This window comes from Lissotriton vulgaris, chromosome 7, assembly GCF_964263255.1.
Source record: "Lissotriton vulgaris chromosome 7, aLisVul1.2, whole genome shotgun sequence".
Lineage (NCBI taxonomy): Eukaryota > Metazoa > Chordata > Amphibia > Caudata > Salamandridae > Lissotriton > Lissotriton vulgaris.
In genome coordinates this window covers 1,571,106,597-1,571,127,574 of record NC_141695.1, presented here as the reverse complement: position 1 = coordinate 1,571,127,574, position 20,978 = coordinate 1,571,106,597, and positions in this window count along the sequence as shown.

The window sequence follows — 20,978 nt, the reverse complement described above, 5'->3', positions numbered from 1 at the left end:
CCCCTCCCTGTGCTTGGCCGTGTAGTAAGGAGGAGGGGGGCATTCAGTCCCACTCCTCGGACCACATTTGGCTCCAGGAACCCTAACCCCAGGGATTTGGACATATATGTAAAGGAGAGGTAATGGTGCGCCCCTCCATGAGCCATTAATGGCCTTGCAGACCCCAGCCCTCAAGGCCAGCTCATATGCTCTGTCCCGGGATGATCAATGAAACCCCTTTGCTGCAGGACTCGCGAGGACTGCGCATGGGCACTCATGGAGAGTAGAGACCTTAACCCAGTCTATGCTCTCCATGAACGCACATGCTCAGTGCTCACGAGTCCTGCAGCAAAGGGGTTAAATTACAGAAGAAACAGCACGGATCACCTCCATGGCAGCAGAAGGAGAGGCAGCATGATGCCAGGCTCAGAGTAGCACCTAGACCAGCCGAAAGGCTGGGTGAAGAAAAGGTTCTGCGACTCTGCGTGCTGTCATAGGGTGGAGCGGAACTCCGTGGAATTCCACATATTTTTTTAGGCAATTCAGTGGAATTCTGCATAGTGCAACTCCGTCAACTCTGCCCACCCCTAGTGGCATCCTTAATGTTTTAACATAAACACACTTGGGATCAAAAGAGGATCTATGAACGCAAGAGGGTACTGATCCCTCCAGAGAATTTCTACACACACAAAAGTCTGTCTGGCTGTGCCTCAAAGAGAAAAAGAGAAAGAGAAATAGAGTATGAGTACTATAAAGGGAGAAGGAGAGAGAAATTCCCTTCAGGACAAGAACCCTCACTCACTGTTAGATGACATGCTTCATCATATGGGTTCCCTTCTCAAATCATAGTGTGTGGGCTACGACTTCCTGAGGGGAGGAGCTGAGGTGTTTTCTCAAAAGATGAGCATAAGAGAATACAGAGGAATGAGGGGCAGAATGCAGAAAAAGTGAGTAAGTGATTTAAAAATGTCTCTGGATCCACATAAATTTTATTGGGTGATCAAATGGACATGATTAAAATGCAAGAGGGCTAGGGATTCAGCAGACATAGCCTATTTTATACTGTGATCTTCAGGCTACCCTGGCTGATGAGGGGTGAAATGCCGAAACCAATCCTAGGATGCATGTTTCCAGTCCAGGGAGGGCCTGGCTTGGCAGTTCGGGCTGGACTGTTCCCATGAGGCACAGGGTCAAGACTGATTTGCATGCGGCCAGGTCTAAACTGCTGTGAGCAAAAGAATGATGGATTTAACCCACATCTCTTGACTGGGGGGTGAATGTTTTGATTTGTTCTGCATTCCGTCAATCAATTGTGTGTCTTTTGCACTCTGATTAGATGGCATCACTGAGATGATGAAGATACAGAGCCCGTCAGGTATTGCAGCGCTGACCTGACGAGGAGCAGCCCTATGATGGAGCATGACACCCAGCCGGGTGTGTGAGGGCCCCAAATTCCAAGAGGAGGAATCCCCGTCCTCCTTTTCATGACCACGGAAAACCAGTTCCCTTCGTTTTCCCTTGTCTCGTAATTAGGAACAGCATACTTTCTGTATCATTTCTAAGTTTGGGCATGTATGCTGGGCCTATCGATAAAGCCCAGAGTCCCACCTTTCTGGTTGATCACTGAGAGGATGACATGCTGCGGGGAGGAGACTACAATGTCTGTGATCACATTGCACTGAAGCAAAAAAAAAAAATGATGCCCATTTTCTATGAAGGCAATGTGTCTTAATTTAAACAAATATATATATTTTTTAAGTTTGTTCAAGTTTTGACTTTGGCCCCCATGGATCAGTTGCCACTCCCAAACATATCTTGTTTTTATATTTCCAAAGTAAGTTTTGCAATGCATTTCTAAACCCATTTAACAATTTGATTATTGAACCGTTAAATGGGTTTAGCACGTCAATAAGCCACTTAACAGTCGCAAACCCTGGGACTTCACAAATTGCAGGGTTTGTGATTGCTAAATGGCTTTGTGCATATGCCCTTTAGAGTCCTTGATCAAATCTGTTATGAACAATAACATTGGCTCATCCCCTCGAGAATCCCATCAGGTAGATGATGTGTGATTGGTATAAACGATTTTTCTAGATTATCAGTTTACAAAAAGGTTTTTTTAAGTATTTATTCACATTCTTCTGTGTGCCTGAGCAGTCCTCTTCCCAGTTTTTTGATTCTCTGCTCAATGTTATAATTCAGTTGCTTAATCTTTCCAAGCACTTCCTTAGTGATACACTGCATTTCATTATTCCTCTTCACTTCCCGCAATATGTTAACATTTTCTAAAAGTGTTTCTTCCAGACATTTGCTCCTCCCTTGACCCATGTTTTCCATAATTTGAGTAATTGTTTCTCTATATCTTTGCCTTTTCTTCACTGAGGGACTGGGACAGTGATAAGGAAAAAGATGCAGAGTTAACTGATTTCCGCTCTGAGTATGACTCTGAGAGAGCGCAATTTGAATAAAACGTGTATCCGAGCCATATTTAGAAGTATATAGCATAAACGTAGGAATGAAATGTATATCGTAACATGAAGTTGACGCTTATAGCATAAAGTTAACCGATGTAATCAAAGTAATATAGGAAATGTAACTGTATTCACTTTAGAACATGTATTAGATTTAGAAGGCCCGAATACGTAGTGGGCAAATGTCGAAATATGTAGAAATGCTTACGAAATGTAGAACGTGCAAAGTAGAATTCATGTACGTGTGTAACTTTAAATGGAGAAACGGCGTGAAATGTAACATGGAGAAATGTGCAGAGAGCATACACGGCGATGTAACAAATGAGAATATAAAGTTATACTCTATGTAATTTATATTCTGTGTACAATATATTCACTTATACGTAAAGGATTTGCTAAATGCGATTGTATATAAATGTGTGTTAAAGGTTATACTGTGTAGAAGAAGTTTGTAAGAATGTTAGAAGAGTTTAGGTCATTTGTGATTTTAACCTGACTGACCAAGGGTTCGCAGGAGGGTAGTCCGCTGTTTGTAATTTAGTGGGCTCACAGGAGTCGTGAATAGCCTTGCTGTGAACGTGAGAGCCAAGGAGTCTAGTTCTTGTTAGATTTAAGGTGACAATGCCGGACGAAGTTTATTGCCTAAACGTGAGAGGAGACACTTGGAATTTGAGTCTTGTTTTGAAATGACCATTCACAGGACCAAGAAAGGTTATATACATAGTCATAAAGATTAAAGTTCTGCTGAGGTTATAGACTTTTGATCCGAAGTGTCAAATGAAGTCACCAACAAGAAGACGAAGATGGCGTCTAAAGAAGAAAGGTCAACTTAACGGACGACGCGAAAGAGACGAAGCAAGGAAAAAGCTAGAAGATGATCTCACGGGGAAAGTCCGTGGTGGGCGTCGAAGGGGCGTTCCACCCACACTGTGATTGTGTATTTTAGGGACAGCACCCCGGGGATAAGATAGCGCAGATGGCAGGAGCAGATGTCCAGTGAGAGAGATCAGAGCGCAAGAGAGCAGTAGACCGAGGACCCTTAGAGAGCGGATGGGTAGGCAGCAAGGGTACTGCTTCTTAAACTTAAGTTACCTTTAGAGGCTAAGAGAGTTTGAACTTCTTTGGAAGTCAAACTGCTGACACCTTTTTAGGTTAGGAACTTGCGAAGTAGGGATGTCACTTAGTATAGAGTAGGGACAGATTTTAACTTGATTATTTTTCTCTTTCTGTAGATGACGCAAAGGAACCACTTCATATCGATGCTTTAATTTGCTGATTCTTGAACTGACTTTAATTGTATTCGTTTGTAGACTGAGGTTCTTTGGGAATATATGTTCCTTCTAGTTCCTGTATAATTGTTGAATTTGATCCTGAGAGGATTGTATTTGCAACTTTTCTTAATTTTATATTAAACCTTTTTAACTTTATCAGTTGTAAGTGGTTCTTCAGAGTTGCGTCAGTTTATGGGGTTTATCTAACCTATGCGGGGTTTGTCTTTTACTCAATGACAGATAACAAGCGATCCAAAATTGACGAATGAGATAAGTTATTAAATTGATCATAAATTGATATCAAAATCTCATTCCCCGCAGTTGGTAGCAGAGGATGGTTTTCTTCTTGAGGAAGACAACCTAGGTCAGGTCTAGATTACCCCAAGGTCCCTAGTCATCGACGACCAGAAGAAGAATCCCTGCCGAAGGCGGTGCTGACGGTGTGTCGAGAGAAAAGCAGCAGAGTCGGTCGAGAGTGAGTATAAGGGTCATGCGTTGTAAGATTGCGGTATTTTATGTTGTACTTGTGTTGTAATGTCAAGCGGAGTTGAATGCCTGTAGTGTGATTGAGGGAAGGTTGTGAGCGCGCGCAACCGGATGAAATCTTAAGCTCCAGGGAAGGACTTAAGTGGTTCGGGTGTATCGAACACCCAGAGTAATTGTCTACCATTGAAAGGGGGTCATGAGGTACCATTGATCGCCCGACAGACCGATGATAGGGGGAGCGTAAGAGTGAGTGTATGAGTAACGGACGCTGGTCGTACGTTTACTGTGTGTAAGTAACCTATCAGTTGAGGCAAGCGTCTGACCGTAAGAGGGAAGACGTTTTGCCAGTTGAGGTGACAATTACAGTTAGACTGTGGCCGTACAGTCAGAGAAAAGTGATCGCTTGGACGGAAGTAGTCATTTTTCGGTGTATGAATGAAACGCATGCAAGACCGTGAGACGAGTTGAGAACGGAGGGGAACTGCTGCAGAGGGAACGAGTGACGTCAGCATAGAACCGCGCTGAGATTGGTTAGTTTGTCATACGTCAGCGTAGAGCCGCGCTGAGATTGGTCGGTCAGCGTAGAGTCGCGCTGGGATAGGCCGATTAGCGAGAGCCGCGTAGGGATTGGTTGGTGGTTGTCATCGGGACGTAAACAAGGAAGAGAATTAATAAGGGAAAATCGTAGATTATCAAAGATGAAGTGTTTTAAGAGTTTAAGAACAATCTTTAGGAGGAATAGAAGAAACTTATATGCCGGAGAAGAAGCTCCACCAGAAGGCACACCAGCTTATCATATGGCAGTAAATGTAGGCTTACACTCGATACTATGGATCTCCGAGTGGAATAAGCTAACTGAAGGGAATAAGGAACTGACGTTTCCGAGATTCGGAACGTTTAAGCTAGACGTGTTGAACGAACTGAAAGCGGTAATGCTTGCAACGAGACCTCTACCGAGGCCAACACAGTTCGAAGCCCTTAGTGCATAGTTTAGAGCAGCACACGAAAAGAGCGTGAAGAGGCGCCAAGAAAGAGTGAGACGATCAGTAAAGACAGTGCAGGATGCTAAATGGGACGAGGAAGCTAAGAAGTGGAGGGTACAAAAGATAGAAGCAGACAAACTGTACCCGATGCTAGAAGTTACGGGAGAAAAAAAACCTCTAGAGGAAGATGAGGAAAGCGAGACGGAGGAGGATCTGATAGAGAGGCTATTAACAGATAAACCACCTCCGTACAACAGCGAAACCGCAAGTCCCATACTACAGCAAGGGGACGGAGCTAGATGGGGGGAATATAAATCGATCCCAGTAACCGAGTGGGATACCAAGAAAGGTGAGGAAATACCTCAATCTAGTTCCGAACAGAGAGTAGTGGGAAGATTCGTGGTCCAGAAGGTGCCAGAAACGCAACATGCAAGGTCGTACCAAATGCCAGACGCTTTACAGGTACCTGTTACCATAGGCCCTATTGTGTCAATTTACAACCCAGAAGGGGTCCAGCAGGAGGAACAGGCACGATGGGACAGGGAAAGGGCAGAGATGGAGAATAGGAATACCATGATAAATCCTCAGAGGCAGATACTAGCACCGATGAGTCGAAGTACCCCATTAGATGCCGCAACAGGTCCCTGGGTAGAACAGGGGGGTCAAAGAGGGCCAATGGACTTAAGGGGACCAAAACCGAAATCCCATAAGGAATTAAGGGAATACCTGAAAGAATGGGATACTGCCGAAGAGATTCGGAATAAAAGTTTAGAAACAGGAGCAGAGTGGAGAGACCAGGATAACAGGATCCTCTCCCATTGTGGAGCTGGCGAAAGCAGCCCGGAGTGGGAGAGAGGGAGCCAGGAAAGCAGAGGAAATAATTGTCCTACTATCAGCGGCAACAGGCAAATGTGCGACGACAGGAGTGCAGGGTGTGGCAAAGTGCCTCGCGTCACCTTTAGTGAGGGGGAACGAAGGACGCAGGAGTACCGAAATACTTTCAGATGCACTCACCATACCCCGGGTGAAACGATGCAACATTGGAATCACGGGAACATGGAGAGTCGTGAAGGGTCTCGCCATGCATCCGGTGATCGCGAGCGAAGTCATGAGAATATAGGGAGTCGCGAAACGTCTCGCCATACTTCTGGTGATCAGGATCGAGATCATGGGAGCATGGAGGGCCATGAAGGACCTTATCGTTTATTGAGCGACACCAGACAGCAAGCGAGTTACAGTGGTTTTGAACAGAACGGTGGATCCTATCTCATATCTGGAGAAACCGAGCCGAAAAGACGGAACCTAGGGATGGGGGATGGAGCATTGTTCCACCACACCCCACGGGAAGATGGGAAGGCTTGGGATCTAGAGAGGTGGGAACAAAGAGATGGAAGGAAAACTCCTCATAACTCACCTGTGTTTAGACGTAGGGCGCATAGTGGAGGTGAGAGGGGTGTGAGCGAACAACCTAGGACTGACATACTGAGAGCTGAAATAAAAGCAAGACGGATTGATGTAATGAGTTTGAAATCAGACTTGGATGAAATAATTGACGGCACAGTGGCAATAGAGAGGTTAGAGCTGTACGCACCAGATGAAATATTGTTCTTATCCAAGGATGTTACTCGGAAAGCAAGGGCAGCTCATGAAAAACTATCCGAATTAGCAGAAAAGTATATGATAGACATGTCACGAACTAAAGCTTTACAGCCCAACCATAGGCTGAATTGCACAGATCGAGATCTAGATGAACGTAGAACGATTGGGCTAAGAGTACACATAAGGGAACTAGTCATGTGTATTAGAATATGGAGAGATCTGGATAGATGGGAGGAAAAATGGTCTAAGAGGGGATCTGTCAGAAGAAGTACACTTGTGAAGTCCCAGGATACAGACCTAATGCGAATGGAAGCTTTCCCTTTGCGAGAAATCGCGAACGGAAACTACGTTCATGTACCTTGGAGTAGGGGGGATTTAGCGGCATTCCCTAATTCTTTCCCGAAGCTTAGAGAGAACCCTGTAGAGTGGTACAAGCAGGTAGAGAGGTTCGTGAAGATCTCTAAGGTGCTGTGGATCGATTTGAACACGTTGTTCGATATCGTAGTACCCGGAGATTTGTGGACGGCATGCAAACTTAGTATTGAATGGCCCACTTGTGAGCCTCCGAGAGATACCCAGACAAATGGTCCATCAGATAGAGTCATGGAAAAATACGAAAGAGTAATAACATGGCTAAAGGAGAAAGTGCCAGTGCAAGACATAGACTGGGTTAAGATAGATCGAACAACTCAGGAGCCTAAAGAAATGGTTCACGAGTTCTATGAGAGGTTACTGAAAGCATTTAAACAATACAGTGGGTTAGACGTAATGGATCCTAAGGATATAGGACAGTTTGTGTCGAAGTTTGTTTTAGGATTAAGACCAGACATAAGCCTGATGATACAACAGCATTTGATCTGTTGGCAGAACAAACCTTTAGATGAGATTCTGAGGTATGCAAGGTACTGTAGCGACGAAATAGATTCGAAGGCAAAGAAACTCAAGGAAAAGCTAATGCTGGTACAAATGCAAGCAGCTGGAAAGGGTGGACAGCGGCAACAGGGAACAGGAACGCAAGCAAAGAAACAGAATAATCAGAGCAGAGATGAGGAGGAAAGACCGAGACCGAGAATGGATATTGCGACACTGAAAAAGACAACGAGGTGCCATCAATGTAATGAGGTGGGACATTGGCGACGCGAGTGTCCTTACAATGTTGAGACAGGGGAATTAGAACAAGAGGAGGAAGAGGTACAAAACAACGTGGTTAAGGGAGCCGCAGTCCCGAAGGGAAAGTTTATCAAAGGGGGGACTCAGACTCCTCGAGCCCCGTTTCCTCAACCACCTCGCATTACAAATGGAGGGAAAACCTATAGACAAATGCCATTGTTCGTAGGAGGAGAAGAATGCTACTACGTTGATCCTCTTAGAGGGCAGCGAGTGAATAGGGAAGAAGACTGTACTCTGGGTGCAGCCCTGGAAGTAGATCAGAGAGGACCATACGTAGAGGCTGAAGTAGCTGGATGTCCTACAACCTTTTTGGTGGATACGGGGGCCACTCGATCCACGCTGAGATCAGCGGTAGTCCCAGGTCTGCCAATATCGGGAGAGACGATTCAGGTGGTAGGAGTCGCAAACAAGAGGATGACGAATCCTCTGACCGAACCAGTGTCAGTAAAGATAGGGAATTACAGTGACGAACATCAGTTTGTGATCTGTGATTCTAGCCTTGTGTGTTTGCTAGGAAGAGATCTGTTGTGTAAACTGAATTGCACAATACATTGCACACCTGAAGGAGTAGAAGTGCAGACCAATGATGAGGATGCCGATTTTAAGGTTGTAAACTCGCAGGAGTGCGTGGAACTATATCCTACCTTAACAGTGAAGGAGCTTCCACAGGACTTGAGGGAGAAAGTGTCAGCTGAGGTGTGGGATTTTACTGGAGAGGAAATAGGATTGATTAAAAGAGTAGAACCAGTAAAGATCCTGGTAAGACTCAATGCCGAATATCCAAGGACACCACAATACAAGTTGACACCGGAGACGATTGCAGGGATAAAGCCTGTGATCGAATCCATGATTAAACAGGGAATACTGAAGGAGATCGTGGGTAGTCCATGTAACTCCCCGATTATGGGTTTGCAGAAGCCTAGTGGAAAATACAGAATAGTGCAGGATCTTCGAAAGATTAATAATATTGTTGTCTCATGTTGTCCAGTGGTACCGAATCCATCAGTGATATTATTTCAGATACCGTTCCAAGCTGAATGGTTTACCGTGATAGATTTGTGCCAGGCTTTCTTTTCGATTCCTTTAGATGAAGAGAGCCAGTATCTTTTCGCTTTTAAGCTGGAAGATCGCGTTTTAACATGGTGTCGTATCCCTCAGGGGTATACAGAGAGCCCATCGATTTTTAACCAGCTATTGAAAAGAAATCTTGAAAGTCTAGTACTGCCCAAGAATTCGGTTCTAGTCCAGTACATAGACGACCTCCTAGTTGCGTCAGAAACTGAGGAAGCTTGTAGAGTAGACACCATAACCTTGCTGAATCACTTGGCCGAGAACGGACACAAGGTGTCTCCAAGTAAATTGCAATATTGTAAGACTGAAGTGCAATACTTGGGTCATAGAATCGAAAAGGGAAAACGGAAGGTGTCTCCAGACAGAATAGAGGCGATCATGAAAATGAACGCGCCTACAACACAAAGAGAAGTCAGGATGTTTCTAGGCATGGTCGGTTATTGTCGACAGTGGATAGCCAACTTTTCACTAAAGGCAAAACCGTTATTACAACTGACGCACAAAGGAGTAAGTGATCCGGTACCATGGGACAAAGATTGTTTGATGGCGTTTTTGCAGCTGAGGGAGGACTTATGTCGCGCCCCGGCTTTAGGAATGCCTGATTACACAAAACCATTTTTGCTTTACTGCTGCGAAAGAGAGGGATGCACTTTAGCAGTTTTGGCCCAGATACATGGAGATGCGCGTAGGCCAGTTGCTTATTTTTCGGCTACATTAGATCCAGTAGCCGCAGCGTTGCCCGGATGTCTCAAGTCCGTAGCTGCAACGGGTGTCAGCATTGAACGTTCTGAAAGCGTGGTAATGGGACATCAGTTAGTGGTGTACGTACCGCATTCTGTAGAATTGTTAATGACCAGGACTAAGACTCAGCATCTGACAAATAGCAGGCTCACACGCTACGAGCAAGTCATACTGGCTGCCGAGAATGTGACCCTAAAAAGATGCTCCGTCTTGAATCCTGCAACTTTGATGCCACTTCCAAATGATATTGATGATGAAAGTTGTACAGATCATGATTGCCTTGATGTGACTGAACTATGCACCAAACCGAGACCCGATATCGTAGATGAGCCATTGACTGACCCCGATGAAATATTCTTTGTTGATGGTTCATGTGTAAGAGACGATATCGGTCAGCTGAGAGCAGCTTATGCAGTTTGCACAATTACGAGAGTAATAGAAGCCGCTTGCCTGGAAGGAGTACACTCCGCTCAGGTAGCTGAAATTGTTGCTTTGACGCGTGCTTGTTTAGCAGGCGACAAACTTCGAGTCACCATATACACCGATAGCCAGTATGGTTTCGGGGTAGTTCATGATTACGGGCAGTTATGGTCTCAAAGAGGTTACATGACCTCCTCGGGTTCTCCCATTAGGAATGGAGAATTCGTGAGACTATTGTTAGAGGCATTGCAAGGCCCGACAGCCATTGCAGTTGTCAAATGTGCTGCGCATACGAAAAATGTAGATTTTGTGTCACAAGGTAACCGCTATGCGGATGAAGTAGCGCGTTACTGCGCAGAACAGGGATATTCTCACACTGATGTAAAAGTGGGGGGAATCCAAGAAAGAACGGAATTGACAATGTTGTTAGACACTGTAGATACGTGGGATGAGTTAAGGAGTGTTCAGGAAAATGCACCAGATGATGAGAAAAAGAGTTGGGAAACAGCAGGTTGCACTAGAAGTGAGATGAACTTTTGGATCTCTGCAGATGGGAGAGCAGTTTTACCAAATGAGCTTGTTAGTCCAATGGCAAGAAAATTGCATGGATCAGCACACATAGGTAGAGATGCTATGGTGAGAGTATTCAGACAAACGTGGTTCAACCCGAAGTTCAGAGTAGCGGCAGAAGCAGTGTGTCAGCGTTGTGCGATCTGTCAGCAGCTAAACGTAGGTAAGAGAACACCAGTCACACTGAGTCACATTGGGAGGTCTGGGGGGCCTTTCAATAGAATGCAGCTTGACTTCATAGAAATGCCTAAATGCAATAGACTCAGATACGTTTTAGTGATTGTTTGCATATTTTCTAGATGGGTTGAAGCTTACCCTACACGTAGGTGCGATACACTTACAGTAGCAAAATTGTTACTTAGAGAGTTGATACCGAGGTTTGGGGTGCCATCCTCTTTGGAATCGGACAGAGGAACTCATTTTAACAGCGAAATAGAGAAGATGCTATGTTCAGCTTTGGGTATCGATCAGAAACTACATTGCAGTTATCGACCAGAAGCTTCAGGGATTGTAGAGCAAATCAACAGTACAATCAAGTCCAGACTTGCCAAAGTTTGTTCATCAACATCCCTGAGTTGGCCAGACGCACTTCCAGTGGTTCTTATGAGCATACGTAGCACACCAGATAGAAAAACAGGCCTCTCTCCTCATGAAGTGTTAATGGGGAGAGCCATGAGATTGCCATCGGTTCCGACTGCAGCCCTAGTGAACATCACAGACGATTTGATCTTGGACTACTGTAAGGGACTATCTGATGCCGTTAATTCTGTGTCCCTCCAGGTCCAGGCTGCAGAGGTTCCATCAGCACAAGATTTGTGCCATGACCTGAGTCCGGGGGACTGGGTTTTGGTGAAAAAACACGTCAGGAAGAACTGCTTAGACGTGCGCTGGAGATGACCGTTTCAAGTCATACTTGTGACGAACACTGCAGTAAAGTGTGGAGGCCTGCCAAACTGGATACATGCCTCACACACCCGAAGAGTGCCAACACCTCTAGAAGAAACAGCTCCTCTCTCGGATGAGAATCCAGCGGAAAGCGGAGAAGCCACAGAGGGGGAAAGCCAAGCTGTGGAGGTGATCGAAGAGGCTGAGACTGAGACGGAACAGGTCGACGAAGGTCAGGACACCAGTGAGACCGAAGTCGCCTCAGGAGAAGAGAGTAATTAGGAGATCGAATCAGATACTGAACAAGCAGAGAGTGACCAAGAGACAAGTCCAAGAACAAGGAGCAGGAGGACAAGGAGTGACAAAGCTAGTTGGCCGGAGAGAAGGAGAAGGCCAAGCTTAAAAGCAGATCAAGAAAGAACTCTTGTCCCGATTACTGAAGAATCGGATCAGGAAGAGGAAACTACAGACTCAGGAACTGAAAGTCCAAGAAGATCGAGAAGGGTACGTGTGCCCTGCCGAAGGTACGCCACCCCAGAGTGGACTTATCTAGCAGATGTCTTGGGGACAGAAATCTGGGAGAGTGAAGAAAGTGAAAGTAATCGATCACGATCCATTTGTGGCAGTGGAGATATGGATGTTGACGCCTGGACTCGAGACTGAGGGGTTACTGACTTTCACACTTCCCATACCCCCATACTTGAGTCAAATCCAAGATCTAGTGCTAAATAGATTACAGTTTCCGACTTTTGGTCATCAAATTCCAGAGGAAGAAGAAAAGGTCATTCGTTTTGAAGTATTGGAAATTGTTGTGAAAGCTGCAGGTACGAGAATAATTGTAGATGCATAAAGACTTTTGTATATGAGCTATAAAGAAGAAGATAACCTAGCGCCGAGTGGAAAGAAGAATAAAATTAGGGATTACATTTAGAGGACGGAGAAGGGTTAGGGTTGTCTGTTGCTAAAGAGAAAAAGACATTGGTTGCGAAAAGAGACTTTTGTTGATAAAGAAGCACTTTGCAGACTGAGAAAGCAAATAAAGCAAATAAAGACTGGAAAAGAAAAACTTTTTCGCAAAAGAAGGAGCTACGCTGTTTGATGACATGGAGAACGGCAACCCAAACCGAAAAGCTAAATGTATAGTAGGTACACTTATAACGGTAGTAATTTTTCTCATAATTACAGTAGTGACAATATCATACATGATAGGAAATGAAAGCGATAAAGAAACAGCAGATGTAAAGCCTGTAACGACTTTGAGACCTACTCTTGTGGGGAAGAAGGAGGAGAGCAATGTAATACGTGAAAAGGCGTTACTGGCAGATGAAGCTCGTAGATTACACGTAGACGAGTCACAGGGAAACTTTAGGTCAAACGCATATGCTAAACTATTGTACGAATATATCGATGCCATGGAGGCCAAAGATTGCTATGTTTGTATGCAATTGCCGGCTTCTGTAGACGAAGGCATCCGGTATCATCATCTCCCACTGACTTATGGGATAACATGTAGTTTACTGCTTAGTATATTTTATGGTAGGGAAGGATTTGAGTACTACTTTTCAAATTATGATTCGGTATTGCCTGAAGTTCCGAATTATAAGCAAATGAATAAGTGGGACTATTACAAAAAGGAGGATAGACTAGCTAAATTCTTTCTTCCTTGGGATACATTAGATACATCATACGCACGCAGAAATAATTTAACTTGCAAAGTGTCAGAGGTTGAGAAAAAGTTCATAGGACAAGTAGATGACAGGTATAGAAGGCAGAAGATTCTAAAAATGTCAGGACAGTGGAAAACTGATTGGACCGAAGAAGAGAAGGCACATAAAAAGAAAGGTAGCAATGGTCCGATAGCTTTGGATAGGACGCAGAAAGGAAAGTTATGTTTAACTCGAAGCAAGACGTATTATGAGAGTGTATTTGTAGGTGAAGTAAATTGCGAACATGCTTTTCGGTTAGAGTACTATACGAAAGATTTCATGAAAGGGATGCAAGCTATTCCGAATGTGTATTTTGTATGTGGAAGAAATGCCTATGTAAAACTGCCTGACAATTGGTATGGTTCGTGTTACTTGGCAATTGTCTTCCCCAAAATATATCATGCAAAGGATTTAGCGATTATAGAAGGAAAGGCTTCGACGAGAGCGAAAAGGGAAGTAGGAGATGCAGAAGTAGTAGGAGATGTATTTGGAGCGATGTTTCCTTTGTTAGGTTTAATCCTTAACGATGTTAAGATCAGGAGACTAGCTACAGTTGTAGATAGATTGTCTGCAAATACTGCAAGGTCATTAATGCTAGTAGAAGGCGAGATGCAATCGATTAGAGCTATGGTTCTTCAGAACAGACTTGCTTTAGATGTTCTATTAGCAAAAGAAGGCGGAGTTTGCAAGGCTTTGAAGGTTCAGGAATGTTGTACTTATATTCCTGATAATTCAAAACCACTTGAGAAAGTCATACAAAACATTACACAGATTCATCAAGAGATCGAAGATTTGTCAAAGGTAAATGTTTGGGAAAACGTAGGTCATGGAGTAGGAAAGGTTGGGAGTTGGTTTGCCAACCTTGGTAAAAGCATAGTATGGTATATATTAAAACCTGTATTAATAGTATTAATTTGTATAATAACATTATTAGGATTAGTGAAACTATATAAATGGTATAGGTCGAACCAGTTACAACGATCAATGAGAGAACAAGAAAGGAGATTAGCTGCTTTACAAGATCAACAGTATAAAAGTTTGAGAGCACTCGAAACGATAAAAAGAGGGAATGTTGTAACTAGTTCTGTGTAAAGGAATTATTCAAATTGCATTTAGTGATGACTCCTAAAAGTCATCAAAGGGGGGAACTGAGAGAGCGCAATTTGAATAAAACGTGTATCCGAGCCATATTTAGAAGTATATAGCATAAACGTAGGAATGAAATGTATATCGTAACATGAAGTTGACGCTTATAGCATAAAGTTAACCGATGTAATCAAAGTAATATAGGAAATGTAACTGTATTCACTTTAGAACATGTATTAGATTTAGAAGGCCCGAATACGTAGTGGGCAAATGTCGAAATATGTAGAAATGCTTACGAAATGTAGAACGTGCAAAGTAGAATTCATGTACGTGTGTAACTTTAAATGGAGAAACGGCGTGAAATGTAACATGGAGAAATGTGCAGAGAGCATACACGGCGATGTAACAAATGAGAATATAAAGTTATACTCTATGTAATTTATATTCTGTGTACAATATATTCACTTATACGTAAAGGATTTGCTAAATGCGATTGTATATAAATGTGTGTTAAAGGTTATACTGTGTAGAAGAAGTTTGTAAGAATGTTAGAAGAGTTTAGGTCATTTGTGATTTTAACCTGACTGACCAAGGGTTCGCAGGAGGGTAGTCCGCTGTTTGTAATTTAGTGGGCTCACAGGAGTCGTGAATAGCCTTGCTGTGAACGTGAGAGCCAAGGAGTCTAGTTCTTGTTAGATTTAAGGTGACAATGCCGGACGAAGTTTATTGCCTAAACGTGAGAGGAGACACTTGGAATTTGAGTCTTGTTTTGAAATGACCATTCACAGGACCAAGAAAGGTTATATACATAGTCATAAAGATTAAAGTTCTGCTGAGGTTATAGACTTTTGATCCGAAGTGTCAAATGAAGTCACCAACAAGAAGACGAAGATGGCGTCTAAAGAAGAAAGGTCAACTTAACGGACGACGCGAAAGAGACGAAGCAAGGAAAAAGCTAGAAGATGATCTCACGGGGAAAGTCCGTGGTGGGCGTCGAAGGGGCGTTCCACCCACACTGTGATTGTGTATTTTAGGGACAGCACCCCGGGGATAAGATAGCGCAGATGGCAGGAGCAGATGTCCAGTGAGAGAGATCAGAGCGCAAGAGAGCAGTAGGCCGAGGACCCTTAGAGAGCGGATGGGTAGGCAGCAAGGGTACTGCTTCTTAAACTTAAGTTACCTTTAGAGGCTAAGAGAGTTTGAACTTCTTTGGAAGTCAAACTGCTGACACCTTTTTAGGTTAGGAACTTGCGAAGTAGGGATGTCACTTAGTATAGAGTAGGGACAGATTTTAACTTGATTATTTTTCTCTTTCTGTAGATGACGCAAAGGAACCACTTCATATCGATGCTTTAATTTGCTGATTCTTGAACTGACTTTAATTGTATTCGTTTGTAGACTGAGGTTCTTTGGGAATATATGTTCCTTCTAGTTCCTGTATAATTGTTGAATTTGATCCTGAGAGGATTGTATTTGCAACTTTTCTTAATTTTATATTAAACCTTTTTAACTTTATCAGTTGTAAGTGGTTCTTCAGAGTTGCGTCAGTTTATGGGGTTTATCTAACCTATGCGGGGTTTGTCTTTTACTCAATGACAGATAACAAGCGATCCAAAATTGACGAATGAGATAAGTTATTAAATTGATCATAAATTGATATCAAAATCTCATTCCCCGCAACTCTTCTTCTGAGTCGAACCCTGCTACAGATCATCACATCATCAGATCATGCAGAGCTGTCCTAGGCACTTTCTCTTCTCATTTCATTAGAGTTTTACAGATGAGGGCAGGGGCGGCTCCTCTGTTAAGGCGGAGGTGCATCGCCTCACTGGTTTAAAGCAGTGCAAACACAAAATAAAATGATAATAACAAAACAGTATTATTTTATTTTTAGTATTGCAGTTGCACTACAGCCAGCCAGCCAGGTTGTTAGGGACGGGCGAGGCCCGGCTCCCCTGATATCCGTCAAGGGAGGAGGAGTGGTGGCTTCACCTTAAATGTGCATGAGGGTTTAGCAGGCCGTCTCAGGCAGGCCAAACTGTCATGCGTACTGTGCATGTTCTCCACAGGCTGTATTATACAGCCTAGGTGGAGAACACGCCCAGACTCCATGACCCTGTCTGAGCGCTGAACCACGGTGACCAGACCAATCACAACGCAGCTGTAAGCAGCATTGTGATTGATCAGGGGATTCTGGGAGGCTCTAATCTGCCTGGTTCCTGCTTGAATGAGAGGTGGCGGCTGGCGATAGTGACCCAAGGTAAGTTTTATTTTCTTTTTTATTCTTTCCTAAACCCCCCACCTTCCCTCGCCCCCGGCCACCATTCCCTACCAGCCACCACTGGATGAGGGGCTTACATAGGACTGGCCATTCTCCTGCTAGCCATGTGTGTTGTCTTAGTTTAACATCTGTTTCAGTGTTATTATGTGAGCACTATAGCTCAGCTTTAGGTTCCTTTCTGGGGAGTAACAATACAGCTATAAACACTACTAGGTCTGACCTCTAATGAGCAGACAGTCTCATATTTTTTGGAACTACAGGGAGTTTTTAGAATTTTCTAATTCCCAGACCAGTCCAGTCTAAATGTACGTGAACTGATTCGTCCTTGCTTCTCAATTTAAAAAGAACTGTCAATAACCACATCAGATACACATACCACCGCGTATTTGATGTGATCAAAGTTGGCAAGTCCTCTGACAAACCTCATGCAAGCTTTTGGGAAAAGCAGAATGCTTTCTTTTCTCAAAACAACATCTTCCATAGAAGTGGATACAAAAGCCATATGAAATGTAACAAGTGTCCTTCTATAGTTGTAACATGCAATGTTTGTAACAAGACCGGTCATTTTGCTAAAGTTTGCCAAGTTGGTAAGGGGAGAACAGGTTTCCGACCCTCCTCTGTCAAGTGTGTCGTTGATGGGAGAATGCCGGGTGATGATGAAGAATCTGTTGCCAGAGATCTTAGTGAAATGGTTCTTGCAGTACATGATGATGGGGGTCATTGTTGGTAATCCTGAATTGTGTAAAGACCCTTATGTTGAAATCTTAGTAGGAAATCGTATACTGAAGCTACTAGTGGACTCTGTGATTACATTAGAACTCTACAATGCGATATGGCCAGGTACACCTTTAAGGTCCCCAGATCACAAAGCTGTCTCTTATGAAGGTCAAGAGATAAACCTGTCAGGGTACATTGAGGAGATTTTGGAATTTAAAGGGAGAAGGATAGCGGGGAAATTGTATGTAGCTCATAAAGGGTTGAACATTTTGGGATGGTTCCACAAGGCTTGTTAGGGATGGTACTCAGACCTGGCACCACGGAACAGATCCTTGCTGTAAGGGACGATCCGATCTTGAGTGTCTTATCAACCAGTTTCCTCATGTCTTCTCAGGGGAGCTAGGTAAGATCAAGGAGTTCCACCACAAGATTATTGTGAAGAACAGTGCTAAGCCTGTCAAGCACAAACTTAGGAACATCCCTTTCAGTGTTAGGCAGGATCTTGAAAAAGAGTTGGACTCTTTATGTGCCATGGGCATTATTGAACCATTGGAGTCCTTCCTATGGTTGTCTCCAATGATAGTTGCTCGCAAGCAGAATGGTGAGCTTAGGGTCTGTGTTGACCTTCGTTGTCTCAACAAGGAAATCCGGATAGATTCCCACCCCATCCTTAATATAAATGAACTGCTGGCAGGATTGAAGGATGCAAGGATTTTTACGAAGCTCGACCTAGCGTCTGCCTACCATCAGGTAGAGCTAGCACCTGAATCAAGACACCTCACGGCATTCGTTTACCCTTGCGGAACATTCCAATATGTCCGAATGCCATCTGGACTCTCATCAGCAGCTTCTGTGTTTCAGTGACTCATGTCTGGTATGCTGAAGGGAATTGAGGGAATATCTGTTTTCCAAGATGATGTTTTTGTCTTTGCGCCTGATATTGTTTCTCATGATTCCATTCTCAAAGAAGTTCTAACTAGGTTCCAGACTAATGGTGTTGTGCTGTGTGGGGACAAATGTGTTTTTAGGACCAATGGAAGTCGAATACTTAGTACATGTTGTAAATGAGAGTGGTATTCTTTCCAAGACCAGTTTGGTTGACTCTATTGTTAAGTCCAAGGCCCCTCTGACAAAGTGAGTCTCAAGTCCTTTCTTGGTGTTTGCGAATTTTATTTGCGTTTTGTACCTGACTTTACAAGCAAGTTTAGACCGTTGTCATGTATGCTGATGAAAGGTGTTGCTTTTCAGTGGAATGATCAATGCCAGAGTGTTTCGAGTGGGTCAAGCAACAACTTACCTCACCAAAGGTACTCAAACATTATGATCCTTCTCTCACCTGCACTCTTACGGTCGATGCCAGCAATGTTGGTTTGGGTGCTGTACTCTCCCAGAAGAAAGAGGGTTACGTTAGAACTATTGGGTTTGCCTCCAGGGTGTTTTCCCCATCCGAGACTAAGTACTCTGTCATTGAAAAGGAGATGTTAGAATGCTGGTGGGCGTTAATGAAGTTTAGGAATTTCATTTGGGGAAAGAAATTTTATCACAAACCTCTTGTTTTTATTCTTAGTGGAAAGAATGTTAGGAGTTTTACCCCTAGGATTGCACGCCTGTCCTCCAAACTTCTCCAATTCTACTTTTGTGCTGAATATATCCCTGGCAACAAAAATGGGTGTGCAGATTTCCTTTACTGCTCTTCTGACACTGTTGAAAAGGAGTTAGATTCTGGGGAAGAAGATAAGGAAGAGTTTATTGTAGCCGCAGTGGATCTTCCACAATTGTGTGCAGTCTCAGAGGGTGATTGGCATCAGGCACTCCGTTCTGATGTTTCGACAAACAGGTTATGACTAAGCATGGGCGGAAAATCCATTACGCTCGCGGATTTTAAGGATTTTCGGTAAATTCGCAATCCGCGAACGCTCGCGAATTTACCGAAAATCCGCAAATTTGCACGCAGCGGATTTTTTTTTCTTGGTGATACAATTTTGCGGCGTGCGGTGTAAGTTCGCAATTGCGAACTGGTACAAAACCCTCGCGAACTGGCAGAAATCCTTGCGAACTGGCAGAAATCCTTGCAAACACAAAAAAAGCATTCAGCAGGTTCAAAAGTTCAAACTCATCATTAGTAACCATTCCCTGTAGTGCTTCCTGACAAGAGCCCTTCCAGAGTTTAGTTGCTAGTTGCAACAATTGAATGACCCTGCTCTGACCCTCACAGCAGGCTCATAGAATAGCTACAAGTAGGCCACAAAGGTCCCGGAAAAAAAAATTGCACTGCAACAGAAAGCAAATTACAGATAAGGAAGCAGGTGCCAGACTGGAATTTTAAAACAGTGACACATTAATAAATCAACCCCAAATTATTTCATGTCAGTTGAAGCAGGCAGGTGTGCTTGCTTTTTCCCCCCATAATCTACAGTGATGATGAACCAGATGGTGGCATTGATGTACCAGAGGGTGGCATGGGTGAAACAGAGGGTGGCAGGGGTGAAACAGAGGGTGCTGGGAACCTGTGATGATGAACCAGACGTAGAAACAACATAATCGTGACCGTTGCGAGCCGACATGTAAGTTCGCAATTGCGAACTGGTACAAAACCCTCGCGAACTGACAGAAATCCTTGCGAACTGGCAGAATTCCTTGCGAACACAAAAAAAGCATTCAGCAGGTTCAAAAGTTCAAACTCATCATTAGTAACCATTCCCTGTAGTGCTTCCTGACAAGGGCCCCTCTAGAGTTCAGTTGCTAGTTGCAACAATTGTATGACCCTGCTCTGACCCTCACAGCAGGCTCATAGAATAGCTACAAGTAGGCCACAAAGGTCCTGGAAAAAAAATTGCACTGCAACAGAAAGCAAATTACAGATAAGGAAGCAGGTGCCAGACTGGAATTTTAAAACAGTGACACATTAATAAATCAACCCCAAATTAATTCATGTCAGTTGAAGCAGGTAGGTGTGCTTGCTTTTTCCCCCATAATTTACAGTGATGATGAACCAGAGGGTGGCATTGATGTACCAGAGGGTGGCATGGGTGAAACAGAGGGTGGCAGGGGTGAAACAGAGGGTGCTGGGAACCTGTGATGATGAGCCAGACGTAGAAACAACATAATCGTGACCGTTGCGAGCCGACATGTAGGTCCGCAATTGCGAACTGGTACAAAACCCTCGCGAACTGTCAGAAATCCTTGTGAACTGGCAGAAATCCTTGCGAACATACAAAAAAAATTCACGAGAATTCGCGGATTTTGCGGATTGCGAGTTCGCAAATTCGCAAAATTCGCGAACGCCAGATTCGCAAAATTCGCCCATGCTTAGTTATGACGTACGTGGAGAAAGGATGGCCCAAAGAGAGGAATCTGATTTTGGAGTTCAAAACCTTCCTACAAGTTGCTGATGAACTTACCATCAAAGATGGGTTGTTACTCAGAGGTGACAAATTGGTTCCTCCCCTTTCTTTGAGAAATAACCTTATTAAACATGCCCATGAGGGACATTTAGGCGCCACTATGACAAAAAAAGAGTGTGCCTCTCCTTCTGGTGACCC